Source organism: Anser anser, assembly GCF_964211835.1.
Source record: "Anser anser genome assembly, chromosome: 2".
In the NCBI taxonomy this organism is placed as follows: domain Eukaryota; kingdom Metazoa; phylum Chordata; class Aves; order Anseriformes; family Anatidae; genus Anser; species Anser anser.
Genome location: NC_139721.1, coordinates 46,884,056 through 46,911,634, shown reverse-complemented (window position 1 = coordinate 46,911,634; position 27,579 = coordinate 46,884,056). Strand labels below are relative to the sequence as shown.

Below are 27,579 nucleotides of genomic sequence, written 5' to 3'. Positions count from 1 at the left end.
CAGCCCATGTAGGGTCAGTTTGGGAAGAATATTTTCTCCCAAAAATATTTTCTTCTGTATTTTCTCCCCCTTTCCCTTTGAGGAAGGGGGAGTGAGACAGCAGTTGTGGTGGAGCCCACCTGAGTAAAACCACTACAATTACACTTCAATATCCAGATTACTTTTGTAGCTCCTTTTCTAGCAATATTCAAAGCTGAAAGAACCGTCTTAATGGTCCTGAAGGTAAATTTCACAGAAAATAAAATAAAATAAAATAAAATAAAATAAAATAAAATAAAATAAAATAAAATAAAATAAAATAAAATAAAATAAAATAAAATAAAATAAAATAAATAAAGTAAAATAAAATAAAATCTGGTGTTTAAAAATACATAACGAATATTATTTTTTTAAAATTCCTGAATGTGAAATGAATTTATAAAAACAAAGCAAGACAACCAAACAAACAAGAAATGCATTTGAAAAGACTATCTTGTAAGGATTTATGTATACTTAAAAATTTTACACTGTTGTATTTGCTGTAAAAATCTACTTTTCTGTGTATTACACTACCCTCTGTAGTAGTACATGTCCAAAAAGTATCTGGGTCTCCCAAAATTTCGTTCAGTAACTAAAAATATGCATTTTATAGGTTCCTAAAATTGTACCAGTTTAGTCAAATTTAAAAGAGAAGGAAACATTCTTTCATGATTTTTTTTCCCCTGGTTTCTCATTCTCTTCTTGTGCCTCCTTTTTCCAACATGTCTTCTATTTTTCAAATTAAAATAACTGACAGTGAAGATAAGGAAAAGAAGAAAAATGGTAAATTCTTTTTTCAAACTTTTTTCAGAACTTATTATTTATTTATAAAACAAGCCTATTTACCATAGGCTGCGTGGCTTTTAAAAATAGATTATTTATTTGCAAGCTCCACTTTTTTTTCTTACATTATGATTATTCTATATACTTTTGCAGAGTAAAAACATCTTAAATATAAAATTCTACTAAAGCTCAATCTTCCTTTCTTTCACACTAGCTCCAAAATAGCATCACATATTGATTGTTACTCAAAATAATCATGTTTACAAGCAGTTTGTTCATGTGCACACACAAAAAACTCTGTTGCTATAACTGCCATGGGAGATGGCAAAGAGAAAGGGAATTTAGGCTTTATCTATTTATTTGCCTGTCCTTATGGTGTTTTAATGGAGAAAAACTATATAAATATTTCCATGCTTATTTTTTTTTTCTTTTCAGAAACTAAATCTAGGAACTGGATACATGTTACCCTCTATATTTCTTGCAGTCTGGTGCACAAGAACTCTTTTAAGTTCATAGCCAAACTGTTTTATGTAATCCAAAGAAATTGAACAAAAGAACGTCACTTTTTTCTGAAGGGTGTTTTTTTTTTTGTTTGTTTGTTTTTAATGTCTGTGTTCTCAGAAGTGGAAGAAAATGTTCATTTATTAATCAAGGATGAAATCATGCCAACAAGAGAATAGTCCCATTAAAGTGAAGCATAACTCACTTTTCTCTGAAAAAAAACGGTCTGAATATAGTTGTATGTTAAACTGAAACATGTTAAGTGACATACATTATACACAAGTGTCTGTCAAGCAGTATCACACTAAAATTTCTCACTTATAACTACATTTAATGTATTTCACTTTCTTTTCTTTTTACATTAAAGGATATATTATTTAATTTTGACTTATGGTAACTTAAAAAGCCATTTGACTGGAAATGATGAAAAACAATTGATCAACATGACAGTCCATTGGGAGAAAAGCAAAGGTAAGTTAACCTTTTTAATTTTTTTCTCTCAATTCTGTATTGGTCGGAGTGGTTTAATATTTGTTTTTTACCTTTTTCATCTTTTCCTACATTAATTTCTTATTCCTCTGGGGATATTCTCTATTTTATTAAAAAATGCAGTAGATATGTCAGTGTTAAGCATGCATTTTGCTTGGCTAATTATTAACTGGTCTGCAAAACGCAAACCTATTTAAAACATTTGATTTATTTTATGTGTTTAGGTGGAGAAAGGACGAGGACTTACTTAAACCATGTTTGATTAATGTATTTTCCTCAGATATTTTATTTCTGTCAAATATTGTTCCTTCTATAAATTCACTTTGTGGATTGATTCAGGGAGCTTCAGGAAGAACACTCTTCTAGATTAATACATAGAGCTTTGATTTGATAAAGGTTCACTTATACATGTACTCCTTTTTGGTAACAGTTTCTATTAAAAAATGCCTTCAGTTGTGATGCTGAAATGATTGTTTTACAGCAAAACCGGACCTGGACTGTGGAAATCAAGGAGCAGTGCCTTTAAAGAGAACAGAGGTTCAGACAAAGTAATGAAGGTAAATCCTAGAATTGCAGGAAAATTAACAGAAAGAAATCAAATACATGAAACATATCCTTGCTCATTATTAGGTCACACACACACACGCACACAAAAAAGAAAAAAAAATAAAAAGGAACATTAATCACTGATACCATCTGTTCATTTCTAAAATAAGTTTGCAGTGATGATAACAGTCCATTTTAGTTTCATCCTGAACAGGATGAATATTAGTCCAAAATGTGTTCTCATAGATTAAGTTTGAATTAATGGTTATTCATCTCCAACTTCAGTCATTTATATTTCTCTAACAAAGGCCTAATTAAATTAAGAATTTCCTCAGATCAGTAGTGTTAGAAAGTTACAGCTACTTGAAAAGTGCTTGGTGACTCATGTGAAATAAATCTGTCATGTTATTCTACCAATATGGGTAGTCAAAGAATTGTGTCAAAATAAAGTTAACACAGTATTTTGCCCTAATTCTTATGTCTGTTGGCTGAAGGCATGTTCATAATATGTAAAAGAGCCCAGCATAAACAGTCCTGAGTAAGGTTCAGAGTAATTGTTGGTTGACAAAACATGCGTCAAAATTGTGCACAAACACTGGGACAGAACACAGAAAATACAGACCCCTGTGCTGGAGGATTCTAGCTACCAAGCCATCCCTCTGAAAGGCAGTTTAGATGAGGTGCAGTATTATGCCGATACATGCATCTCCTTTCCATTTTCAGACTTACATTAACCACACCTGGATCATGAAGTCCCTTCTGCAGTGAAGGCCTTGAGGAAATCGTTTAGAGGTGTGTGTTGTTTGCTGAGCAATAATGGATTCCCTAAGTGGTGAATGATAGAGAGATTGAAAACACCCTTGTCCTCCACAGCTAGTACATGTAATGGTGGAGAGGATTTTAGTTTCAAAAGTTGTCCATTAGGAATCTATGATGATGAAGAAATTCATGTGAAACTAAATTAAACAATTAAAAGTAGGATTTTGTATTTAGAAAAAATCACATTTCCAAAAGAAACCTCTATATGTTCAAAGAGAATGAAGGTTATGACTACTGCCTCACAAGATGTATGTATGGTAGTATATATATTTCACTCTGGCACATTGTTTACCCAAAAGATCTTTTAGCTTGAGGGGTTTCAGAATTTTAATGTAAAATTTCTTGATGTACTTTTTATTATTTAACAGAAAGAGGCTGTCAAGAACATCACAAGCATTGTAAATTATTGTTTCTGTGTCAAGATGTATATGCCACTGTCAACCCTCTTTGCAAACATCAGTGCTACTTTTTAGAACTGGAAAAAAATATTTGGATAATCAGAATATATTACTGAACAGGTATGAGGTTGTATCAAACATGCAATACATTAGATACTAAGATGAAGTACCTGGTTGGATAGCTAGTTGCACAGAACATAAACTAAACATTGTGTTTAGGGTGTCAACTACTACTGATTTCAGTCCTTTTATAAGCTTGATAAGATGCCAAATAATTTCTTTCTGTATTTAAAGAAACCCTTTACTTAAAAGAAAGGGTGAATTACATATGAAAAAAATGTAATCCCTGGGTGCCATCTATCCTTATGGGAGTGAGTAGTGAAAGAGAAAGGATAATTTCTACAGAGTGATATGTTATCACTCTTTATTTCTACAGCTAAAATTTCTGTACATTCTTAAATGCATAGCTTTATTTATCATTAAAGATAAATGTGAAATATATATTTCAGGAAAAGATCAATGAACAAACTAAAAAAAAAAAAAGAAAAAAAAGATGGAATAGTGGCTTGTCTAGCAGTTTCTAACACAGCTTTGAAAGTTAGATACTGCAAAATTCATCAAAATTACACTCTCACATAAGACCTCAACAGAACCATCAAGAACAAACTCTATGGTGCTATTGTGCCCACAGGATTTTGGTAACATAGCATTGTCAGCTGGAAGGTGTCTTTTTCCAGCACAGCTGGTATAGCTATCATGGGTAAACTTTTCCTTTTACATAGAGGCATGAACTATGCCAAAGTATTACTATGTGTTTTGCCATAGTAATTTTATTTATTTTATTTTATTTTATTTTATTTTAATTACTATGATGGATGAATTAAGTTCTGCATAAACATATGTCAATCACAAAAAGGTTAAGGTCAAATCTTATTTTAGTCTCTAATACATACAAGACTTATGTTGCTAATGACAGAAGTGTTTACTGCCTATTAGATCTTCTACTACAGAATAGGGGATAATAAGGATAATAAACATTATGTTAGTTCCTTCTTTATTTAAGTCTACTAAAGAAAACAAAAAGGTAAGTGCTCTGAGCTTTAGGACAAACTAGAAAAAAAGAAGTGCAAAAAAGTTATCTATATTTTATATGAAATGTGCATGAATTTCTGGCTTTGAATTAGTGATGTTTGCCTTTAATTCACATACATACAGTAAGACATTATCCAATTTTTTTTATTATTAATATTTTTTTGTCACTCAACTTAGTAGAAATAGTTCTTGCATTGGCAGTTCATTATTTAAAGAAATACTGCTGTTCTGAAACTATATATATTAGCAATGAGAGTTAGATGGGAAGGTAAAAAGCTAAGGTCACTTTTCAGATTTGTATTCAACATTTATAGAACCATTCACTGTTTTGAAATATTAACAAATATTTCCTATTTTTCCTAAAAGTTTATCAAACAAGACACAGCCTTAACCCTTGGATATTTAAACTGACTAAAGACCAGATGTTTTAATTCCAAGTTTGGAAATGACATTTCTCTTTAAGAAGCAATGCATTTTGTTGTAGCAATTTGTGTAAAGATAAGAAGTCATTAAGTAGTCTGCCAAGTTTTCTGTGTTTCATTTCTTATGATTTTTGCTTCCAACACAATGTTACAGGTTCAAGTCTCAAAGTGACATTCTGTAGCACACTATCAATAGAGCTATCTGTACTTTAGGTGACATTTTAAAATAAGCTCTCTGGCCGTTACCCAAATGCATGCTAAAATTCATAAAAAGCATTTTCAGGTAAGAGTTGCAGATAATAGCAGTCTCATGGGCAGCATCTCTTGTCTCTATAAAACTGATAACCAACATTATCTGAGAGCTATTGCTGAGCACATATGTAATGGCTGCTTCATTTTCTGCACTGTCATTCTGTAACAAATAACTCATTATCCTTCAGAGATATTCAATATCTGGGATTTGAGAAGCATTTTAAAACCAAATTCTATTCAGAAGTCACTAATCTATGCCCCACAATCTTATGTCACTTACTGTAAATTAACTCCTCAATCCTAACAACTCTTTCACTCTTTTTATGCCAAGACAATGTAAGCAGATTCTCTGAACAATCTCCTTTTCAGTGATGAGTTTAGAAGTCAGTAGAAAAGTATCACACCCGGGCATAGGCAAGTAAGATACGTAGGTTACCATGAACATAGGTGTTCTCTTAGGATCTGTCAAACACAAAAGGTTTTCTCTACAGCTCTGTTTAGTCTGGTAAAAAGGGAAGATTGTTTCACCCAGAGTAACAAGAATGAATAAGATCAGTGGTGTGGGATGTTAGATACTGACCGTTTTGTAAAATATTTTACAGTCTTGAGTCATTGTAATTTTTCCTTTTGAGTCAGATTTCCACCCCCCCCCACCACCCCCCCCCCCCGGGTGTGTACAGTTCACAAGTTATTTTGCTATGATATATATGAATATTATTGTCAATGTTGGTGACATTTTAATGGTAAAAGCTATAGACTCTAAGTTTTTTATTTAACTGTGTCTCATTAGACTGGGAACAATATGGGATGTCCCTATAACGTTTGTGGTATTTTGAACAGTAGTAAGTGTTTAGGAATTTCAGGACATCTTTAGGGCTTTAATTAAGAAGGCTTACTTGACATAATTGAACATGAACAATACTTGACTTGAACAATAAATATATGTAAGATAGTTGATAATATGGAAACTGTAGGAAGTGCCATCTGTATCTATCCCTGATTCTTCTCTCACATTAGTATTACACTGATAAACCATTCATTAGGGTTTCCACTGATCTTTGCAAAGGAAGAGAATGGAAAAATCAAATCCCTGTATTCTGACCCTCAAATATCTTTCATGTGATAATCTCTTTGTTCCTATTATGCTAAGAAAATAATTTATTTTGATTGGTGGGAACTACTGACCTACTCATCTTCAAAAGTATGTTATTTTCTTTGTTAATACATTCTTATTCTAGTACAGATAGTTGTCTGATAAAAGGTTTCTGAGAATTTGTATTTTAGTAGCTGATGGAATGACATTCCTGACTGTCTACAGTGTTTTGTGTGCTTTTATTTTTAGCAGTTGGGATAATAGCGTCTGATAACTACTGTCCAGTCAGGAAATAGAATTCAAGTCGGGAAATATGATTAAAGTCAGTTATCCCTTTGTGTATAATTCAGGTGAACTGTGTTAGAGGTTTTGGTGGTAGAGAGTTAATAGGCAATCCTATGTATCGCTTAATGCACACACAATAAGTTGTCCAAAGTCTGAGGAAAAATGGGTAATTTATCTTTATCAGACTATGGCTACAGCTGTGTTTGAGGGAGTCTGTGAGGCTGCAGGGATCTAAATGGATTTGTTGTTGTATTGACTGAATTCTTCAAAAAGAACTTTTTCTCAAAAAAAAGAAAAAAAAAGAGAGAAAATTCTGGTAAAACAAAACAAAACAAAACTTCTCTTTGAAATTTGAGCTAGCCTCAAGAAAGTGTTCCCATATATGTTTGAAATCCACTATTCAATGCCATATTTGTAAATAATTTCCCCTTTTCAGATTTAGCCTGGCATCACATTTTTAATAATGTTACTCTCTAGAAATCACCTGAAAGTGAAGTTACCAGACTTTTGTCTCATGTCATGTGACTTTCCATTCAGAGCCCAAAAAATTGATACATACTGGAAATATTTGGAAATTTGTCCACTTGCTGTGCTTTGAACTTGTTATAATGAAACTAAGATACCTTAATCGGGGTATTTGTTCCTACTGTACAATATTTGATAATGGATTATGGGAAGGTGCTCATTGATTCAGCATCTCATGATTTCTTTTTCAAATAAAAAAAATAAAAACATGCAGACTATTTTATTTTATTTTATTTTATTTTATTTTATTTTATTTTATTTATTTTATTTTATTTTATTTTATTTTATTTCCAGGTCCCTTCCTGCCAAAAAAAAAAAAAAAAGCACTTTTAATGGAATTGGACTGGGACTGAGAATAATACAGTGGAATGAGATGGTGTTGAAGAGGGTTTTGAACAAGAAAGTGGAGGGAGTTGTCATGTGTCAAGGATAAGTGATTGGGTATAACATAGAGTTAGCTGCTGGATATGTAGTCTGCTGTGACACAGAGGAGGTCAGCCTGTAAGACATTTTCTGACTTATTAAAAAAGATATGAGTAAGAGAATGAGTGATGAATGGCATTCCTCGGGTGTTGGTACTGGGACCAATGCTGTTTAATATCTTTGTTGGTGACATGAGCAGTGAAATTGAGTGCACTCTCAGCAAGTTTGCCAATGACACCAAGCTGTGCAGTGTGATCAACATGCCGGAGGGAAGGAATGCCATCCAGAGGGACCTGGACAGGCTTGAGAGGTGGGTCCATGTGAACCTCATGAAGTTCAGCAAAGCCAAGTACAAAGTCCTGCACCTGGGTCAGGGCAATCCTAAGTACAAATACAGGCTAGGTGGAGAATATATTGAGAGCAGCCTTGGGGAGAAGGACTTGGGGGTGCTGGTTGAAAAGATCAATATGACCCAGCAATGTGTGCTTGCAGCCCAGAAAGCCAACTGTATCCTTGGCTGCATCAAAAGAAACGTGGCCAGCAGGTTGAGGAAGGTGATTCTCCCCCCCAATTCCACCCTCAAGAGACCCCACCTGGAGTACAGTGTTCAGCTCTGGGGCCCCCAACATTAGAAGGGCATGGACCTGTTGGAGCATGTCTGGAGGAGGGCCACGATGGTGATCAAAGGGATGGAGCACCTCTCTTATGAAGACAGGCTGAGGGAGTTGGAGTTGTTCAGTCTGGGAAAAGAGAAGGCTCCAGGGAGACCTTACAGTGGCCTTTCGATACCTAAAGGGGGCCAACAAGAAAACTGGAGAGAGGCTTTTTATAAGGGCATGTAGTGATAGGACAAGGTGTAATGGCTTTAAGCTAAAAGAGGTTAGATTTCGATTAGATATAAGGAAGTTATTATTTACGCAGAGGATGGTGAGGCACTGGCACAGATTGCCCAGAGAAGCTGTAGATGCCCCATCCTTGGAAGTGTTCAAGGCCAGGTTGGATGAGGCTTCAAGCAATCCGGTCTAGTGGGAGGTGTCCCTGCCCACGGCAGGGCAGTTGGAACTAGGTGTCCTTTAAGGTCTCTTCCAACCCAAACTATTCTTTGACTCTGAATATCTAACCAAAGTAGAAAAAGTGTTAAAGAAAAGAAATACATGAACAGAAAATGGATTAGGGAAAAGATGGTGGTAGCACAAAATAGCTATGTAATGCTTCAAAGGTAAAGACAATAAGTTTGAATTTTTCACTGAAAGAAGTGAAGTCACTGGGACTGATGGGTTTTTATGACAATATTTTGTAAAGACTAAAATTAAATATATCTCGTTTATATATTTTTCCTTCATCATCTCTCTAATTGCAGGACATGCTGAAGTAATCAGGAAGCCCTTTTGGTTCTTGTTGCATTTCAGTAATATGTTCAAGTAATCTGTAACCTAGATGATCAATCTATTATTTACAAGGCAGGTTTTATTTGTCTGTCACATGTTTATATAAAATATAGAGTTCAGTGCTACTTTTGCTGTCTGATGTAGCTTAATGCATACAGCTGTAATAAATATTTACATTTCACCATTTCCAAGGATTCACATCAACAAAATGCTATACGCAAGCACTGTATCTGTATTGTGAACATTTCTTCACTTTCTTATGCTTATGTACATATACGACCTATGTGATTTAATTTTTGTCATACAGAAAAACTATTTACAAACAAGTGAGGTAGTTCCAGAGAAGAATCTGTGCCATTTTCTGCATAGCTAATACATATATTTTTTTCCTTTCGGATGTGATATTCAGAACTGAATGAATCAGTAAACAAATATTCAGAGCTTAGCATGATTCTAACAAGCCCATATTGCTGAGACCACACACACAAATCCACCAACTGAAGTGACCTGAATAGGTCTATCATTTATAATGTCACTACAAACAAAAGTGAAGCCTGAACACTCCTAATCACATTTTTATTATATCGTGCTTTGGACAAACAAATAAATTCAATACATATTGTTATTCCAAAGAGTTTTCCAGAATTAAATGAATTGCACTAGATGCCTTAATGGCAAGGAGAGATGTTGGCTAAGCAACTTTCTTGACTCTGTCAACAAAAGTTTGCTGTTATGTCAGAATTAGTGGCACACTGCCCTAGAAATGTTGCAAAACTAACCCCTTGGGACTGAAGTTTACAAAAACTCTTCACAGAATAAATATCTACATCTTGAGGTTTATACGGAATGGGAACACCAAAACTGGGAAAATTCATCGAAATGGGAACACCAAAACTAGAAAGCAAAAATGTGTATTCTATGTTTGTCATCAAGAAATGGCTTTAAACAGCTCCTCTACACCCTGACTGCAGTTATTATTTCTTTGATGCAATAACAACCGATGATTACGCAATTACTCTACAGACACACAATTTAGGTGGCAAAATTACCAGTCATAGGTAACTAACGTGGTTAGAATATACTATATTGGTGGACAATAACATTGAAAATAATCTGTGATTCTAATTTGAATGATATGCATAATAGAGACACAAATGACACATAAAAAGTTACTGACAACACTGAACTAATGCATTTAACTGTTCTAGTTAAAATCCAGTATAGTTTTGGCAACTTGGGCCTGTGGTATAATTAAAACACATCAACATCTCTTCCTATTCTGCTTGTCTTTGTGATGCTTTAAAAGCTTACAAAGTGTACAGCCTAACAAAGTTAAGGACAGAATAACAGTGATAGCTGAGATCACTTGTAGCAGACAGATTTTGAAGATTTGTTTGGAAAAAAAATTAAAAAATAAAAAAAAAGAATCAACATATCAGCAAGGTTTTAATGGCAGACTGTATGTCTGATTTCCATTTCCAGCACAAATCCATAGGGGAACATGGGCAAGGCTCCCTGCTGGGCTCTGCTTAATTTCTGACGCTTGGGTCAGATAATTTGGGTTTGCCACCATCGTACTCCAGGGAAGCGACATGCAGCATCAGTCACAGTGTGCTGCTCCATCTGGCATCTACTCTGCTAAGCTTCAGGTGTAAGAATGCCCTTTACTTTCATTTTTCTTTTTCTCAAGCTTTTCTCTGGGTTTTAGGAAATGACAAGGATGAGCAGGTTGTTGCTTAATTTATTTTGTCAGCATGACTTTTGGATTTAGATTTCCAAAGCTGATTAGGGGATTAAGATGTACAATTGCCACTGATGTTAACCTCCTTTTAGCTAGTTTGAGAATTAAAGCATGAGTCTTTGGGTTTTACAATTTAATAACAACATAAATTTTATATAAAAATTATGGGATTCTGTAACAAGGAACATTTGGGATCAACTGTTTCTCTGTACTAAAAAAAAAAACAAACACTTGCTGGACAACTGGTTGAACAAATCAAAGCATATAACAGAAGCAGAAGGTTTTCTCAAAAAAAAAAAAGGAACTAATCCAAGTTTCTGAGTTTTAGCAATATATACATATAAACCTCAAATAAAATTCAATTAGCTTCATACTTCAGTGAGAAATAAACACCTGGGAACCCCAGATAAGAATGAGAACAACTTAGTCTTAGAAATGCTTTGAAAAAATGATGAACAAATAGAAAAATATTTTAAATAAAATATTAAAAAATCTGAATACAGATTTAAAGATTGTACTCCTAATGAAACAAACAACAACAACAACAAAAAAAGGCTACACCATTCATAATGAAACAATATTTAACTTTTTTTTTTTTTTTTGGCATTTTGTCACATTGATCATGATTACAAATGTCAGACTTGAATCTATATTTCCAGCCTCCATACGAAAGGTGCATCAAACACTGCAAGATCTGGCAGCACAGTAGACTTTTGTTCCTAAAGAACAAAAGAATAATTAACTACATTGATGCCTGGAATGTCTGACTTTTCATTTCAGATATTCCTATTATTTCAATTGCATCTCTTATTATTTGGATATATAATAACCCTCTGGACTGCCATAGAATTTGAATGCAAAGACTGAAAAATTTGTTTTATTTTTCTGGCCATCATTGATATGGATGATTTGACTTGTTCTTTTCATATGTTTTTCACAGATATTAATTTCCATTAGGTCATGTCAGCAAAATAGAGCACTTAGTTGTAAAGAACTTTACCTAAATTTCATTTCTCCTTCTCACTTCTCATAAAAACAGTTATTTTCAGCGATAATGAAATAGTACATGAGACAGCATTTCAACCTAATAATTGCTATTTAGGAATGTCAATTTATCATTGACAGTTTATGGAGGATCATATTATGCACTAACACATATGAAGCATTATGGTGATCTTTTGATAGAACCATCCAGAGTATGTAACAAAGCTCATTTAAGGAAAGAAAATAATGACAATACTTTGACCTGGTTGAATCTTGACTACACATATATATAAGGGAACATCAGTCTTTTGAAAGTCCATTTCAAACTGTAGGAATGATGTTCATAATAAACAGATTTGCAAAAATGAAACAGTTTAAATTTCATGATGAGTTACCGAGATGGGAAATGATTACTCTAGAAAGGTGCTTTTCCTTCATACAAAGACTTCTGAGAGGTGAAAAGTGCTGCTGATATTGTTGGAATTTGTCATGCATGCAATAAATTAATCTGGAAGTTAGGTTCAATGAGAATGGGGTTCTTATATTCATTAGTTTTAATTGTACTTTTGGATCAGTATTTTACCAGCATATTTAGTGTTTAAACTATAAATGCAGCCATTTCAATTGCTAGTGGAAAAGAATAGATTATTTTAGTCTCTGGAAATCTCATATGAATTCTTTGATGTATGTCTTCACTAACTTTGATTTTCATTTTCACAAATATAAATTAAACCTTGGGTTTTAAATTAAAAAATATTATGTTCTTCATTAAATTGGAGGGAATTAAATTAACAAAAGAGCAATTTTATGCATTACCTTAATCTGACATTGTGTTTATGATGTCAAAAAAAATCTTTTTGTACAAAAATCCTTTTTGTACACTCTGATGTACAAAATCTTTTTATAGTCAGTACTGCTAATAGAATAATGGATATTAAATTATATTATAATATTACACAATGACAAGCAAAAGCAAGTTGAAAATCTAAGTCTAGAGCTGAAAACCTTTGTATGTAGTTTTATACCAAAATATTATTTTTGAAAGCAGTATTGTTCATAAAAAAATGAAACCATTTATGCATGTTTTCCCAGTACTCTCTGAAGAAAAACAAAATAAAATAGGAGGAATGAATACAAACAAGGAGCCCAGTATGAAACTTATTTTACAAGAAATGTATTTACTCTGGTGGGATTACTCGCACAATTACAGGAACACAAAAATACCACTAGTAATTTGCTGATCCTAAAACCGGGATGTGGATTTGCTCTAAGGTACTCAAGATGGCAATGATACCCAGAAGACTACAAGCTCCTCACCACTGTGCCACAGAGATCCAGGAGACCATTGACAACCTAAGGGAGGCAGAACTAGCTCTGGTACCAAATGCAAGACAGTCAGTTCAGTGTGTGATAGCTCTCTAATCTGCTATACCCTGCACACGACTGACTGTGTGTGAGTAGACTTTCAGAGCTTGTGCTTGAACTTTGAAGTGAAACCACTCTAATGGCCCACCTCTGCCAATGCTTTCTACCACTCTCAGTGGCCTGATGCATACCTGCTACATTTGACATATAGAGGATTTATTTTGTGGAGAAGTTTCACCCAGAACCTTTTTTTCTACCTCTGCAGGAAAATCAGACAGGCAGGAGAGCTCTTTTGTGGTGCTCAACTCTATGTTAAGCTGTATTTAAAACTTATTTGCATGGCCAGACTGGGACACATGGCATAAACTTAGTTTTGCAGCTTATGGCCATCAAGGAATATTTTCAGAGCTACCACTATGGTCACATGTTTTAAATATAATGTTTCTTTTTTTTTTTTTTTTAATGTGTGCATTAATAAGTGCAGTTCCAAATATATCTCTGGTATATTCACTATCCAGGTCTGTTTAAAAGTCTCCTTGTCAGAAGCAGATCTGGTACATACCGTTCCAAGTTACACAGCTGCAAATCCAATTTTGTTTGTATGATGTGATGATCTATCCTCCTTGAAAAAGGCCATCTTTGAGAACTTTAACTTGCTCTGGACAAATAATGTTTTGTTGTCGTTGTTGTTTGTTTGTTTTGTTTTTCATCATTGAAACAAATAGTATCTACTCCTAGCTCTGTGAGAAGCACTGCTGAGTGACCTTTGCCAAATTTAACTTCAGCAAACCAAAATTTTCATCTGTATACCAGTCTTCCTGGTTATCTTCGTAAACAGCCATTATTCTATACATTATGGCATCAGTCCTTCTGAGAAACACAACACAAAACAAAATCTTTTCCTTTTCCATCTCCATAGCCTCAGGTGGCATGTCAGGCTGCATCTATGCTAGTATACAAAATGGACTTAAGCTGTTTCTCTGCCCAGGGGGCCACGTGGGAGAGCACAGCCTGTCTTCCTGTGTCGCAGCCTCTCTTTTCTCTCCCAATCATCATCCAGTCAGGGCAGCCTCATCCATGCTACCTACTGGGAACAGTGCTTTTTCTTTTCTGTTCTCTGAAATGTTGTTTTCTGGGACAATGCTAACTGGCACAGGCTAAAGTGGTGGTGAGGCGTGCAGGTAGTTAAATAGTATGATAAACACCACAAGCCCAGACCCTAGATATGGAAGTTAACATTCTATACACAACGCATCTTCCTATAATTTTCCCCGTTGGTTAAGAGCTTTACTCTACTTTTTAGTAAAACATTTACCTCTTTAGCTTGCTTGTTTGTTTTTTGTTTGTTTGTTCTTATGGTTTTTCCTTTTTTTTTTTTTTTTTTAACCTCCCTGGACACTGTATCTTCTCCAAAACCCTTTCTATCCTCCTAACATCTGTTTGCCTGTCTCCTAAATACTAATTCTCCAGAAATCCTGAGAAGGATATAGCCTAATCTCCTTGTTTTTCTCTCTTGGTGTTTTTCTCAATCCTCTTCTAAACTTGACAGTGTTTTGTCATCCTGTGGATACACAGCATCTCTGGAAGAAAAAGTATCTGCACTGACAAGTTGCTTCCCAAAACTAGACTAGATCATAATAGGCAACAGATTGCGGAGGCATACAAGAAAGCAATTTAGAACGACTGCATCCTTTACTTCTGCACAACATAATTAAGGCCCATGACTGGTGACTCATTTGAATTACCCTGAGGTAATACGGTATTATACTCAAAATCCTGTTTATGGGCAAAGTAGAAACATACCTTATGTACAAGTAAAGCCATTGAATTTACTGTTAGTATAACTGAAATCTTAAGAGTACAGTCAGTATTTCTACAAATCTAATTGCTACAGGAAAATAAAAAAATAATTATGTAGTGAAAATTGTTATACATGTTTATTAGTTCCCTCCCCTTTTCCTGTTTTTATACTCATTCTTCCCCTGCTCCTCTGCATCATATCTCTGGTGGCTTCACTCTGTTTAGGAGTGTTATGGTGGGTTGTCAGTAGCTGGAGCCCTTCACTGGGTCAGATATGATGTTCATGTTGATGGCTTTTTCCTCCCTCTACAATCCTATTGAGGTCACCTTTAGACATTTGCTAACGTGTTCTTACACCTTTGAACATTCATTACTGATCTCCAGCTCCATGTGACACCTGAATTCACTATATACAGTGCCTTTAATTGTGGATGACATTATTTCTTCTCTTTGTTACCCCTAATACTAGCTGTCGCTGGCTCCAGGTCTGCATTTCTTTAGTTGACAGTTGGTGACTTGTTCATAGCTATGGGGTCTCCAATGGGGTCAAGGTTGTGCCTCATCCTACACCTGCTCTCCTCTACCCTGCATCTTGTGACTCCTCAAGTGCCAGGCATGTATTTCTTCACACTGTATCATTATATTAGAGTCATATCTCATTCTACCTAGAATAACTTGTTTTACTGCTATCTATCTAAAACTTTACCTGTACCACAAAAGGGTAAACAAAAGGAAGACAAATTAGCCATACATCAATTAGAGACATTGCTGTCACAATTAAGCCAAATAGAACAAAGTTGTATACAGCTCAGAAGTTTGGATAGAACAGATCTGAAAAGCATCAGTCCTGAGGTCTTGCAAATTCAGCACAAAGCTTATGGCCTGTTACTAGCAATGTCAATACTGTATTATGGTTGCAATAGTTCTATCAAATCAATATTTCTATAATAATAGGGAATAATTCATATTTGGGGGAACAATATACATTATCAGAATAAAATTGAATATTTCTCTATGAAGCACTCACAAAAGTACAAGATCCGCATGTACATTATCAGCCTTCAGCTGTAGTAAGTGATGAAAAAGTGCAATAATATGTAATCCAGAAACATAAAGGTGGTTAAACTGAAATGCTCTTGGTCACTGAGTGGAACAACCTGACAGACTGCAGGCATAAAACCATCAGCAGAGACTTCAGGGTTACAAAACAGTAAGTTTTTTCATTTTGTGACCACTTTCTTTTTGTCTTTTCAGAACAGTACACCATCAGGGAGCTGTTCTACTTTTGCCAGGATTTCAGCTAACTTTAGTGAAATGAATATTGATACCGGATCTCACAGTGTACCAAAGCTTCCCTCATTATCTCATGATGCACCAGCCACTGGCTAGTAATATATGCATTAAACTTACAGAAATATTTAAGAACGTAGTGGGTTTTGTTTGTTGGTTTGTTTAATTTTCTGGCTGGAATAACTATTTCTTTTCCACTAAGGGCTAAATAAGTCTTTCTGGTATAGCTGCCTGCAGATCTTATGTACTTATTTGTCTGTAAGACTCACTGATCCAGGTTGGCTGCACCCAAATGTTGACCTCATTGCTCTTGCCTTCAGATCTGGAGGCCCTTGTTATCATTTGTTCTAAAGAACCATGTATGGACTGTGAGAAAGGGACATAAAAGCAACCTACAATTTTCATTTATTCAACTCTGTCAACTCTGAATGCATGCATTCATCTATCTATGTAGGACGGCCTTATACAGGTGTTCCTGTCAGTACCTAGAATAGTGAAAAATGGGAAAGTTTCCTGTTTATCTTAGTGGACTTTTCATCAACTTCTGGTTGCTTCTTAACTTCTCACAGACTGTAACTCCTTATATCTATATTACTTGCTGAGCTAAATAGGTGTAATTTTCTTTTAAGTTTGAGATACCTTTAATAGATTAGACAGAATTCACATCACTACTCACCATGCTTCTGAGCTGAAAGTATACTTTTTCCTATTATCTGTTATTATCCATGATTTCTTAAAACAAAACAAAACAAAACAAAATCCTACAATTTAAAAATAATAAAACTTGAAGAATAAGGAACTTTATTACAAGAAAAGCATATCTTTTAAAAAGGAAGTATATTTTGATCTGAGAACTTGAAGTGATGGGTACTCTTCAAAGATTGTCAATGGTGAAGCAGTTTGTTCCAGTCAGTCAGTACTGTCACTTCTTATCTTCTTTCCCCCTTTGCATGCCATAAAGCAATGTTCTCAGACCAAGTTCCTTCTCCAAGGGTCATTCCATGATTTGGTGCCTAAATGGCCTTGGAACATGGATTAAAAATGAGGCACCAAATTTCTGTCTGCATAAACAGGAGGGAAAGCATAGAAAGTAGTGCTGGAAAGGACCGCCTAGAAATGTCCTATTTACCCTATTACCTAAATGCAGGGTCAGTTTGTCTCTGGTTCAGAGCATGACATTACAAACACCATCAGCATGTGAGATTTACTCTGAGTTTTACTTGTCCATTCTGTGAAATTTAAGGAGCTTTAGTAAACATCTTTCAGGATTGTCATTTAAGTGTGAATTTTACAGACATTAATCATACAACTGACATGCAGAAATTTGATTTGGTGAGTTTTTGGATCTCTGTTAATGTTGCAAATCACCATCTGTGAGTTGTTCAGATCTTTCTATTATAGTGCTGATGCAAGGTGCAATCAACAGTAAACTCATTTTAAACATTACAGTCTGCTTTTCACTCCAATAAGTCACAAAATATTTTTGTATTTCCAGTTGATATTGAGGATAAACTTCAAAATATTTTTTAGGTTTCAGACTTCTGGGAAGTGCTTCTTTTATGTCATATGGATTATGAACAGATCTTGTTAATAATTTTTGTCCATATTCTTTCTGTAATTTTCCAGTATCAAAACATTCCCTCTACAGAGAAAAAATATGAAGGAAGAGCATGGTAGATCTTAAGCAACCCTTAAACTTTGGCTTCTTCAAATATAAATTACATCCAAAATATTTTTGAAACCAATGTTCATACTTGAAATGCAAATTGAACATTTATGAGAAATAGCCAAAAATATGTTACTTTTTATTCTTTGTACATATATTGTAAGACATAACAGTATATATGCAATAAGACCACATGCCAGCAATACACAACAGCAACAGTAGTTTGTCACATTCAATATTAAAGGTGTTGTCCAAAGTCTTTGCATGAATCCTGAAAAAAAATAATGCATGCATGCATGCCTTTATCCCATCAACAAAAACTCTTATTAGCACAGAATTATTAAATTCTTGCCGAGGCAATCGGCACTGGGGCAGATGCGTTCTGCAGCAGAGCAGGGGATCAAGACAGGCAGGGCTTTTTTTTCGGCATCAAGGCCACTCGAAGCAGCCGAGGGAGCCGCCAGGACCCAGCAGCCCTCGTGAGGCAGGCTGACGAGGCGGAGGCAGAGCCAGCAGCGCCCCCTCCCCGGCCATTCAAAAGCAGCCCCTAGGGAGTGCGAGCGACCAGGAGCGCAGCGAACAGGGCGGGCAAACAGGGCGTGGTGTGTCAGAAGGGTGTGGCGCAGCAGTTTGCGTGGCAGTTCGCGCAGGGAGGGCCCCTCGCCGCTCTTTTGCAGTGGTCTTTCCCTTCGGTACTTGTAACCTGCCTGCGAGGAACCTGGCCATGGTATCAACCAGGCAGAAAACCATGGCCTCCACATCTCTTGCGGCCTCTCCATCCACAGTCACCGATGTGGCTACTCAGATGGAGGGCTCGGGAAAACACACCGCCGTCCACGTCTTGGGCTGCAGGGTGTGCCCGAGTCTTCTGTCGGTATCTGAAAGCAGCAGCGAGGGGTATGCCTGAGGGAGGTGTGCCCAGGTTGAAGAGCTGTTCAAACAGGTAGCGGAGCTTTGGAAAGAGGTGAGCAGGCTCAGGAGCATCAGGGAGTCAGAGAGGGAAATTGACTGGTGGAGGTGTACTCTGCCCTCTCTGAGACAGACTCACGAGCCTGCCACAGCACGTCTCCTGCTACGCAGAAGACAAAAGTTCCCTCATCCCGCCAGGCAGTAGGAGGAGACCTAGGCCAAGGGGGGGAATGAAGGCAGGTTCCTGTTCGGGGTGGTAGGCGAGCCCTGTCCCTGCCCACCTCACCTTCCCATCTACCCTTATATAACAGGTATGAGGGTCTAGAACATGACAGTCAGAACAACGAAGTAGACGAAAGACTGTCCCAGTTGGAGAACGTGCCTAAGGCAAGGCAACCTACCCCCCGCATTGCTACATCATCTGTCAATAAAGAAAGAAGGGTTATTGTCATGGGGGACTCCCTTTTGAAAGGGACAGAGGGCCCAATATGCCGACCGGACCCAACCCACAGGGAAGTCTGTTGCCTCCCTGGGGCTCGGGTGAGAGACTTCGCTAAGAAAGTCAAGTGCCTGGTACGACCCACCGACTACTACCCACTACTGGTCTTTCAGGCTGGTAATGACGAGGTAGCAACGAGAAGTCCGAGAGCGATCAAAAGGGACTTGAGGGCTTTGGGGTGACTACTTAAAGGATCAGGGGCACAGGTTGTGTTTGCCTCTGTCCTTCCGATAGGGGGGATCGATGCTGACAAGTAGACTCATCACATTAACACGTGGCTTCGGGACCGGTGCAACCGGCAGAATTTCGGGTTTTTCGATCACGGGAAGGTCTATGCGACACCGGGCCTGCTGGCACCAGATGGGATGCCCCTCTCTCAGAGAGGGGTAAGGATTTTTGCTCATGAGTTGGCAGGGCTAATAGATAGGGCTTTAAACTAGAGTCGAAGGGGAAAGGGGATAAAACCAGGCACACCGGTGATGAGCTAAGGGATGGTGCGCTAGAATCAGAGGGACTGTGTGCTAGTGAGGTCCTTCGATCGGCTACACAAGGTGCTGCGTGTAGGGAGGAGCATTTGAAGTGCTCCTACACAAACGCACGCAGTATGAGGAATAAAATGGATGAGCTAGAAGTCTTGGCCCAGTCCCACAGCCACGACATCACCGGCATAAGGGAAACCTGGTGGGATGAGTCCTGTGGCTGGTGTGTTGTAATAGATGGTTACAGGCTCTTCAGGAGGGACAGGCAGGGTAGGCGAGGTGGCGATGCGATGTATGTGAAGCATGGGCTGGACCGTGTGGAACTTCAAGTTGGCGATGGCAAAGTTGAGAGCCTCTGGGTAAGGATTAAGGGACAAACAAATAAAGGGGATGTCGTTGTGGGGGTCTATTAAAGACCACCTGGCCAGGATGACAGCGCCAATGAATTATTCCTTGCAGAACTAAGGGATGCCTCAAGATCAACTCCCCTTGTCCTTATGGGGGATTTCAACTTGCTAGACATCAACTGGGATCACCACACGGCTGACACGAGCAAGTCCAGGAGGTTCATAAAGCACCTAGATTATAACTTCTTGGTGCAGGTGCTAAGGGAGCCAACTAGGAAAGGTGCCCTCCTAGATCTGTTGCTGGAGAACAGAGAGGGTCTTGTGGGAGATGTGGCAATTGGCGGCCGTCTCGGTCATAGTGACCATGAAGTGGTTGAGTTTAGAATTTATGGTGACAGAAGGAAAATTGCCACCAAAACTTCAGCCCTGGATATGGGGAAAGCAGACTTCAGGCTGCTCAGGGAACTAGTCAGCAAGGTCCCCTGGGAAACTGCTTTTGAAGGCATAGGCATCCATCAGTGCTGGTCAATCTTTAAGCACTGCCTCGTAAAAGCACAAGATCAGGCAATTCCAAAATATCGGAAGTCAGGCAGGCGGGGCAGAAGGCTGGCCTGGCTGACCAGGGATCTTCTACTGGAGCTTAGGCGATAAAATAAAGTGTACGGCTGCTGGAAGGAGGGTCAGGCGATGAGGAAGGAATACAGGGATGCTGTTTGTGTTTGTAGGGAGAAAATTCGTGTGGCCAAAGCCCAACTAGAGTTGAAGCTGGCCATGTCTGTGGGAGACAATAAACAAGTTTTTTTTTAGGTATGTGAACAGAAAAAGGAGAATCAAAGAAAACATAGGTCCGATACTTGATGGGGAAGGTCTCCTCACAATGACACAGGCAAGGCAGAGATGTTTAATGCCGCCTTCGCCTCTGTCTTCAACACTGCTGATGATCTTCGGGACCCAGGGTGCCCTGAGCTGGAGGACCATGACAGTGGGAATGACAAACTCCCAACTGACCCTGAATATGTGCGGGATTTGCTGCTCCACCTAAATCCATACAAGTCCATGGGTCCGGATGGGATTCATCCCAGGGTGCTTAAAGAGCTGGCTGACGTCATCGTGGGACCTCTCTCAATTATTTTTCAACAATCTTGGGAATCTGGAGAGGTCCCATTGGACTGGAAGCTGGCAAATGTTGTGCCAATTTTCAAGAAGGGCAAGAAAGAAGACTCTAGCAATTACAGGCCTGTCAGTCTCACGTCAGTGCCTGGTAAAATTATGGAGAAGATGATCCTTGAAGCTATTGAAGTGCACCTGGGGGACAATGTAGTCATTGGTCCCAGCCAACATGGGTTCATGAGGGGTAGGTCCTGCCTAACAAATTTGATTTCCTTTTATGATAAGATCACCCATCTAGTTGATCAAGGGAAACCAGCTGATGTGATCATTTTGGACTTCACCAAAGCTTTTGATACGGTTTCCCATAGGATCCAACTGGACAAAATGTCCAGCATACAACTTAACAGAAACATCATACGATGGGTGAGCAATTGGCTGACAGGCAGGGCTCAAAGGGTTGTGGTAAATGGGGCCACATCTGGCTGGCGGATGGTCACTAGTGGGGTCCCTCAAGGCTCCGTTTTAGGGCCAGTCCCCTTCAATGTTCTTATAAATGATTTGGATGTAGGACTAGAAGGTGTTTTGAGCAAATTTGCCGACGACACCACACTTGGAGGAGTTGTGGACTCGGATGAGGGTGGAAAGGCCTTGCAGAGAGATCTGGACAGGTTGGAGAGCTGGGTGATCACCAACCACATGAAGTTTAACAAAAGCAAGTGCCGGGTCCTGCACCTGGGACAGGGCAACCCTGGCTATACGTACAGACTGGGTGACGAGATGCTGGAGAGCAGCCCCGCAGAGAGGGATCTGGGGGTTGTGGTTGACAGCAAGTTGAATATGAGCCATCAGTGTGCCCTGGCAGCCAGGAGGGCCAACCGTATCCTGGGATGCATCAAGCATGGCATTGCTAGTCATTCGAGGGAAGTGATTGACCTGCTCTACTCTGCACTGGTGCGGCCTCACCTTGAGTACTGTGTGCAGTTCTGGGCACCACAGTACAAAAAGGACATTAAACTGTTGAAGAGTGTCCAGAGGAGGGCAACAAAGATGGTGAAGGGCCTAGAGGGGAAGACGTATGAGGAGCGGCTGAGGTCACTGGGCCTGTTCAGCCTGGAGAAGAGGAGGCTGAGGGGGGACCTCATCACAGTCTACAACTTCCTTGCGAGGGGGAGTGGAGAGACAGGTGACCTATCCTCCGTTATCACCAGTGATAGGACCCGTGGGAATGGTGTTAAGCTGAGGCAGGGGATGTTTAGGCTGGACATCAGGAAGAGGTTCTTCACCGAGAGGGTGGTTGCACACTGGAACAGGCTCCCCAGTGAAGTAGTCCCTGCACCAAGCCTGTCTGCATTTAAGAAGCGATTGGACTGTGCACTTAGTCACATGGTCTAAACTTTTGGGTAGACCTGTGTGGTGCCAGGAGTTGAACTTGATGATCCTTATGGGTCCCTTCCAACTCGGGATATTCTATGATTCTATGAAATATGGAGATAAAATGAAATTTATACACAACCCCAGTTCTGAGGTGTCTACATAGTGGACTTTTCTGGTGCTAGTACATAGCAGATGGGAATTTATCCTCTGCCTCCAGAAATACTTCACAAGACCTCCACCTTTCCTGCACTTCTCCAGTTGTAATAACTATTTCATCACAACTTGCAAGCAGCCAAGGTAACAGCTTTATCATTTTTAATATGTACAGTTTCTTACTTCTCCCTTTAAATTTTACCATTGTTCTTATCTCACAGGTGATATTTGTATCACAGTCTGAAAGCTGCTGGAGCAGCCTCAGGTCTGAATGAAAGTCAATTTTGTCACTGCATACTCTGTTGGTTTTTGCATTGCTTTACATGCGAAGGAATGCGTTTGTGTATATTCCTTCAATTATTTTCTCAGAATCTCTGCTTTCCTTGGGAACATCCCATGATCCATCATTCCCAGTGGTGCACAACTAACATTACCAGTCTTCCCCTTTCACCAGAATGGTCCATTTAAGGCTCCAAATACAGCTTGTAAGGCAAGTCTATGTCTTGCACATCAGCTTTCACCAGCATGCTACAAATGGCACTAGTGTAAACAGACCCACCACTGTATCCAGAGAAGAGCCCATGGTGCTACCCCAAAACAGAATAGCATACAGAAATTAGAAGACTTAGACTACCTTCTTTTAACTGATTTTATTTCAATATTCACATCTATTTTTGACTTGAATGTTAAGGGAAGTACAAAATTTGTCAGGGACCAATATGAGAATTCTGGATTGTTATTGTTTGGACTGTTTCTAATTCCAGTGGAAATCTTAGAATGATTAATCCACTTTTTTTGTTTGTTTGTTTGTTTGTTTGTTTTGTTTGCATACTTTATATAAGCACTGTATATTTGTCTCATGAATGGAAGAAATCTAAATAACAGATACTAAAGGTTTGATTGTATTCTAGTACTAAAAACTGATGCCTTAAAATGTGACTATGAGGCATCAGTTTGATATTTTCCGTATCAGCAGTCTTTCTTAGATTTCTCAGTGCAATTCCAATTGACTGTGGTATTCATAGAAATGTAGAGATAGAAAAGACATATTAACTTGTGTGGTCAGTCCTTCATCCTGCCAGCATAAGGTTCTATTTTATGGTGACTTTTGCAAGCTAGTTTAAAATGATTTAGAGAGTAAAATTTTGACCAACACTGTGGAAACTAATAGATCTGTAGGCAAGTAGGCTTCTCCTAATAACTCTTTCTCCTTTTCTGAGTTCTGTCCATTCTGTTGCTGCTTCTACCTAAATCACTGGTGTATATATAGATATATTTTCTGCTTATACTTTCTAAGTAGCTATAGACTTCAGTTGTTGCTTAGGTAATCTGTACAGTTTCATTCTCTTATTTCGGCTTCATAAATGAATTTCTGTACTGGGTCTGTTATGCTTAAAAACAAAACAAATTTGAAGCTTAAGCTTGTACATTGTATGCTGAGAGAAAATGTGTGGTCAGCTACAATAAGTCAGATGGTAGGAGCTAATTTTGTAAGAAATGAAATATGTCAGATTGTTTCTGCAGTCCTTTTTTTTTGTAAAGAAGTCTCAGTGATGAGAATCCCTAAGAAATGTTGAAAATAATATCACATTGTGTCAGCTTAAATTTTTTTCTAGAAATATACATGAAACAAATTATAAACTGTTCTCTGTTTCTGTTTATCACCTAGTTATAATATTTATTGGGCAAAGCTCTCATAATATTTATAATTAATGGAACTTTGAAAAATTATATACACTAGTTGTATTTTTGCATAGGATACGGTTACAAAGATTTTAGGCTGATAGCAAATGTGAATGCCTTTACAAATGTGTAAATACTGGAAAATTCCAAATTCATCTGATAAGTCCTAGACTTCTTTAAGCATGTGAAATCATATTAAAAGAATCCATAGATTTTTCTTCTGTGAATAATGATGTACTGACTCTGGAAGCCAGTAATACTTGGTTTACATGTTTTCTTTTATGATCTAAGCAAACTTTGTGTGGAAAATATATACATATATTTATAGAGTTAAGAACCCAGCATGCTTCCTCTGGAAATTCAATGATTTCCCATTAGTGAAAGCTATGCTGCTCTAACATGAATGTTGCCAGTATGAAAAAGGAATAATAATTAAATGTGGAGATCATGTTTAGTGCAGAATGATGATGGAAATAACATTGACTATACTGAAAGAATTTTTTTTTTTCTGCTTATAAAAACTTGCTACTCTCCACTGTGCAATAAACCTTATTACACTGAATACTATTTATTATTATTATTATTTATTTATTTATTAACTGTGAAGGGGTCAGGAATAGTGATAATATGAACCTGACTAGAAAAGGACTGGAAAAAAGTCGTCTATTTATTTCTAAAATAATTTAAATATCCTAATGCAAAATATTATAGGAAGTTTCAAAAGGAATTCTCCATTTGTTAGAATAATTGGTCCTTTACCTTGCCTCACAGGTATTGCAGTGACATTCTGCTTATCTTCTATGATTCTTAGGCATGATTTAAATTGACTTCTCTCATCACCTCCACTGTATCTCTCTCATCAGTTATTCACCACAAATGCTTATAAATCCAGTGACCTTCCAGAAGATTTTTGGAGCTTATATAAAAGGGTAAAAGAATCATACTCTTTTTTCCTAATCAAAACTAGTTATAGAAACTCAGAGCAACCATAGGTCGAAGTTTACAGATAAGAGAGGAGGGAATATCTAATGTAGTTCATCCAATTTAAGTCTCTAAGACGTCATAAAAATCTATTTGCACATTTGTCCAGATGAAAGAGGACCTGGCAGCATAAGGTTTATCCCACCAGAGTAAGAAAACAGAGAGAGAGTGGTGCTGGGGTGTACTTTTGGGTAGGAGGTGAATTCCAAGGCAAAACGCAAGAACATCATGATGGGGTTAGATTAGCTGGAGGTTTATCTGCTCAAACAGTCTCTCAACAGAAATGGAAATTTAAGGCAGAGCAAAGCAAAAAAAAAAAAAAAAAAAAAGTGTTATTAAACCAGATTGTTTTACTAACTTGTGCAAATCTTCAGTTGAATTCAGACAGCCATATGACACCCTCTGGGTGCCACTGTCCCACCACACAGATCTGAGCAAGGCAGTAGGTGATAACCACTTAGCTGTGGCAATGGTTGCTGCAACTTAGAGTCAACCAGAAAATGCACCTTTTGTTCAAGAACTGTAAATGAATCCAGGAGAATAAGGGAAATAATGAGGGAAAGATTATGTGACAATATTCTGGGGAAAAAAAAAATAATATATATGTATATATATAAATGCAAGGATAAGACATACATTGTAATGTACAAAGGTACAGATGTAACTTTGGTGTGTTTTAGAAGTTTGCTAGTTTACTATTGCTACTTTTGTTTTGTTAATCTGAAACATTTATTAAGAACTGAAAGCTCCTGTGCCTCTATTTCCCAAACATCAAACACTTATCCATCCAGGGACTAAACGGTGAAAGTAAAATAATAAACTATAATACTGTCGGTCTGCCTAAAAGAAAATTTGTAGTCTGGAAGCAAAACTAATATTAAAGTGTAAAGATGAAAGATAGGGAAGGCTCCAAGCTAGCAGTGCAACGTGGCACCTTTTGTCCCATTCACAGAGATGAGGAGTCAGTCTGGTAAATTTATTATATGAAATTTCGCCATAGGTTGCTTTGACTGGTTTAATTTATAATTTGAATTATCTGGAAGCTACAGAAAAACTAGTGTGGAGAACCAAAACAAACTTAACTGTTGCTGATGAATGGTCAAATTGTCAACAAGATCTTTTTGTTGTTGATGGCATTGCTACCTCATTACTCATCATCCTGAAAGTTAAACTTCACTTTTTTCTTTCTCAACACAGTCCATAATACAACTGTTTACAGTAACTATAATTTGTATCATTGATCATAACTAACTATTCCCACCAATTTCTGTTCTAATTCATCCATATATTGTTTTCTTATAAAAGCGGTCAACAGGATTTTAGCAAAATTCAGAGTGAAAATCTATAGTACTATGCATACATAATAGCTATAATACTAGAATATAATGATATTAGTTACATCACCTTGTTCTTTTCTGTTTCTAATTAAGGTGAAGCATGCTTTAAGCCATATGTTTACAAGAGTAATGTAGGTGTATAATGTCTTTCTTCTGGGAGAAAATCCAAGGAAAAACAGATACAGAGATCCATGTGCACAGTGTTTTGTACATTACACTAAACAGAAATTATTTGGCAACATAACTATTTATTTTTTAAGGATGACAACTTTCAGAGACACAGCGTGGACTTGGAGTTACCATTGAGTTAAATACATGTTTTTCTTTCAAACTGATAAATTGTTTGAATGTTTTAACATTTTTCTTCAAAACCTAAGATTTTCTAGCAGGTAGGAAATGAAGATGAAAGGCCATGTCTACATGAAAAAGTAGAAGTCTATGGAATGTATGGGTATAGCAGATCAATTTGTATGTCTTTACGAAATCACTTACCATGTACTTAGATGTAAACATACAAGTAGGCCAGGCCCTGCTCATGTAGTTTGCTGTTTAACTATAATATATGAACAAAAGTTCAAGCTCAACTGATTTAGAGGGCATACTTCTATATCAGCGAGCTGTAATTTTTCACATCAGTGGGACTATCCCACAAGTCTTAAGTTCATAAAAAGTAATTTTATGAATAGGGGCCTTTTGCCTAGCAAAATATATTTTTGTGATAATTCAATGTGTTTTATTTATTTATCTGTTTGTTTGTTTGTTACTTCCCAGAGAGTACTAGAAAAATAATAGCAATATTTTCTTTCTGATGTTTTTCAACAACATTT

At 37.3% G+C, this 27,579-nt stretch overlaps 1 long non-coding RNA gene across 1 annotated transcript; it reads left to right on the top strand.

Moving 5' to 3' along the window:
* Positions 1-1,669: 1,669 nt before the first annotated feature.
* On the top strand, positions 1,670-4,364 carry LOC310893547. Its single transcript, XR_014579084.1, has 3 exons — positions 1,670-1,773; positions 2,273-2,348; positions 3,061-4,364. It is a non-coding gene; the product is annotated as an uncharacterized lncRNA (long non-coding RNA).
* Positions 4,365-27,579: the final 23,215 nt, after the last annotated feature.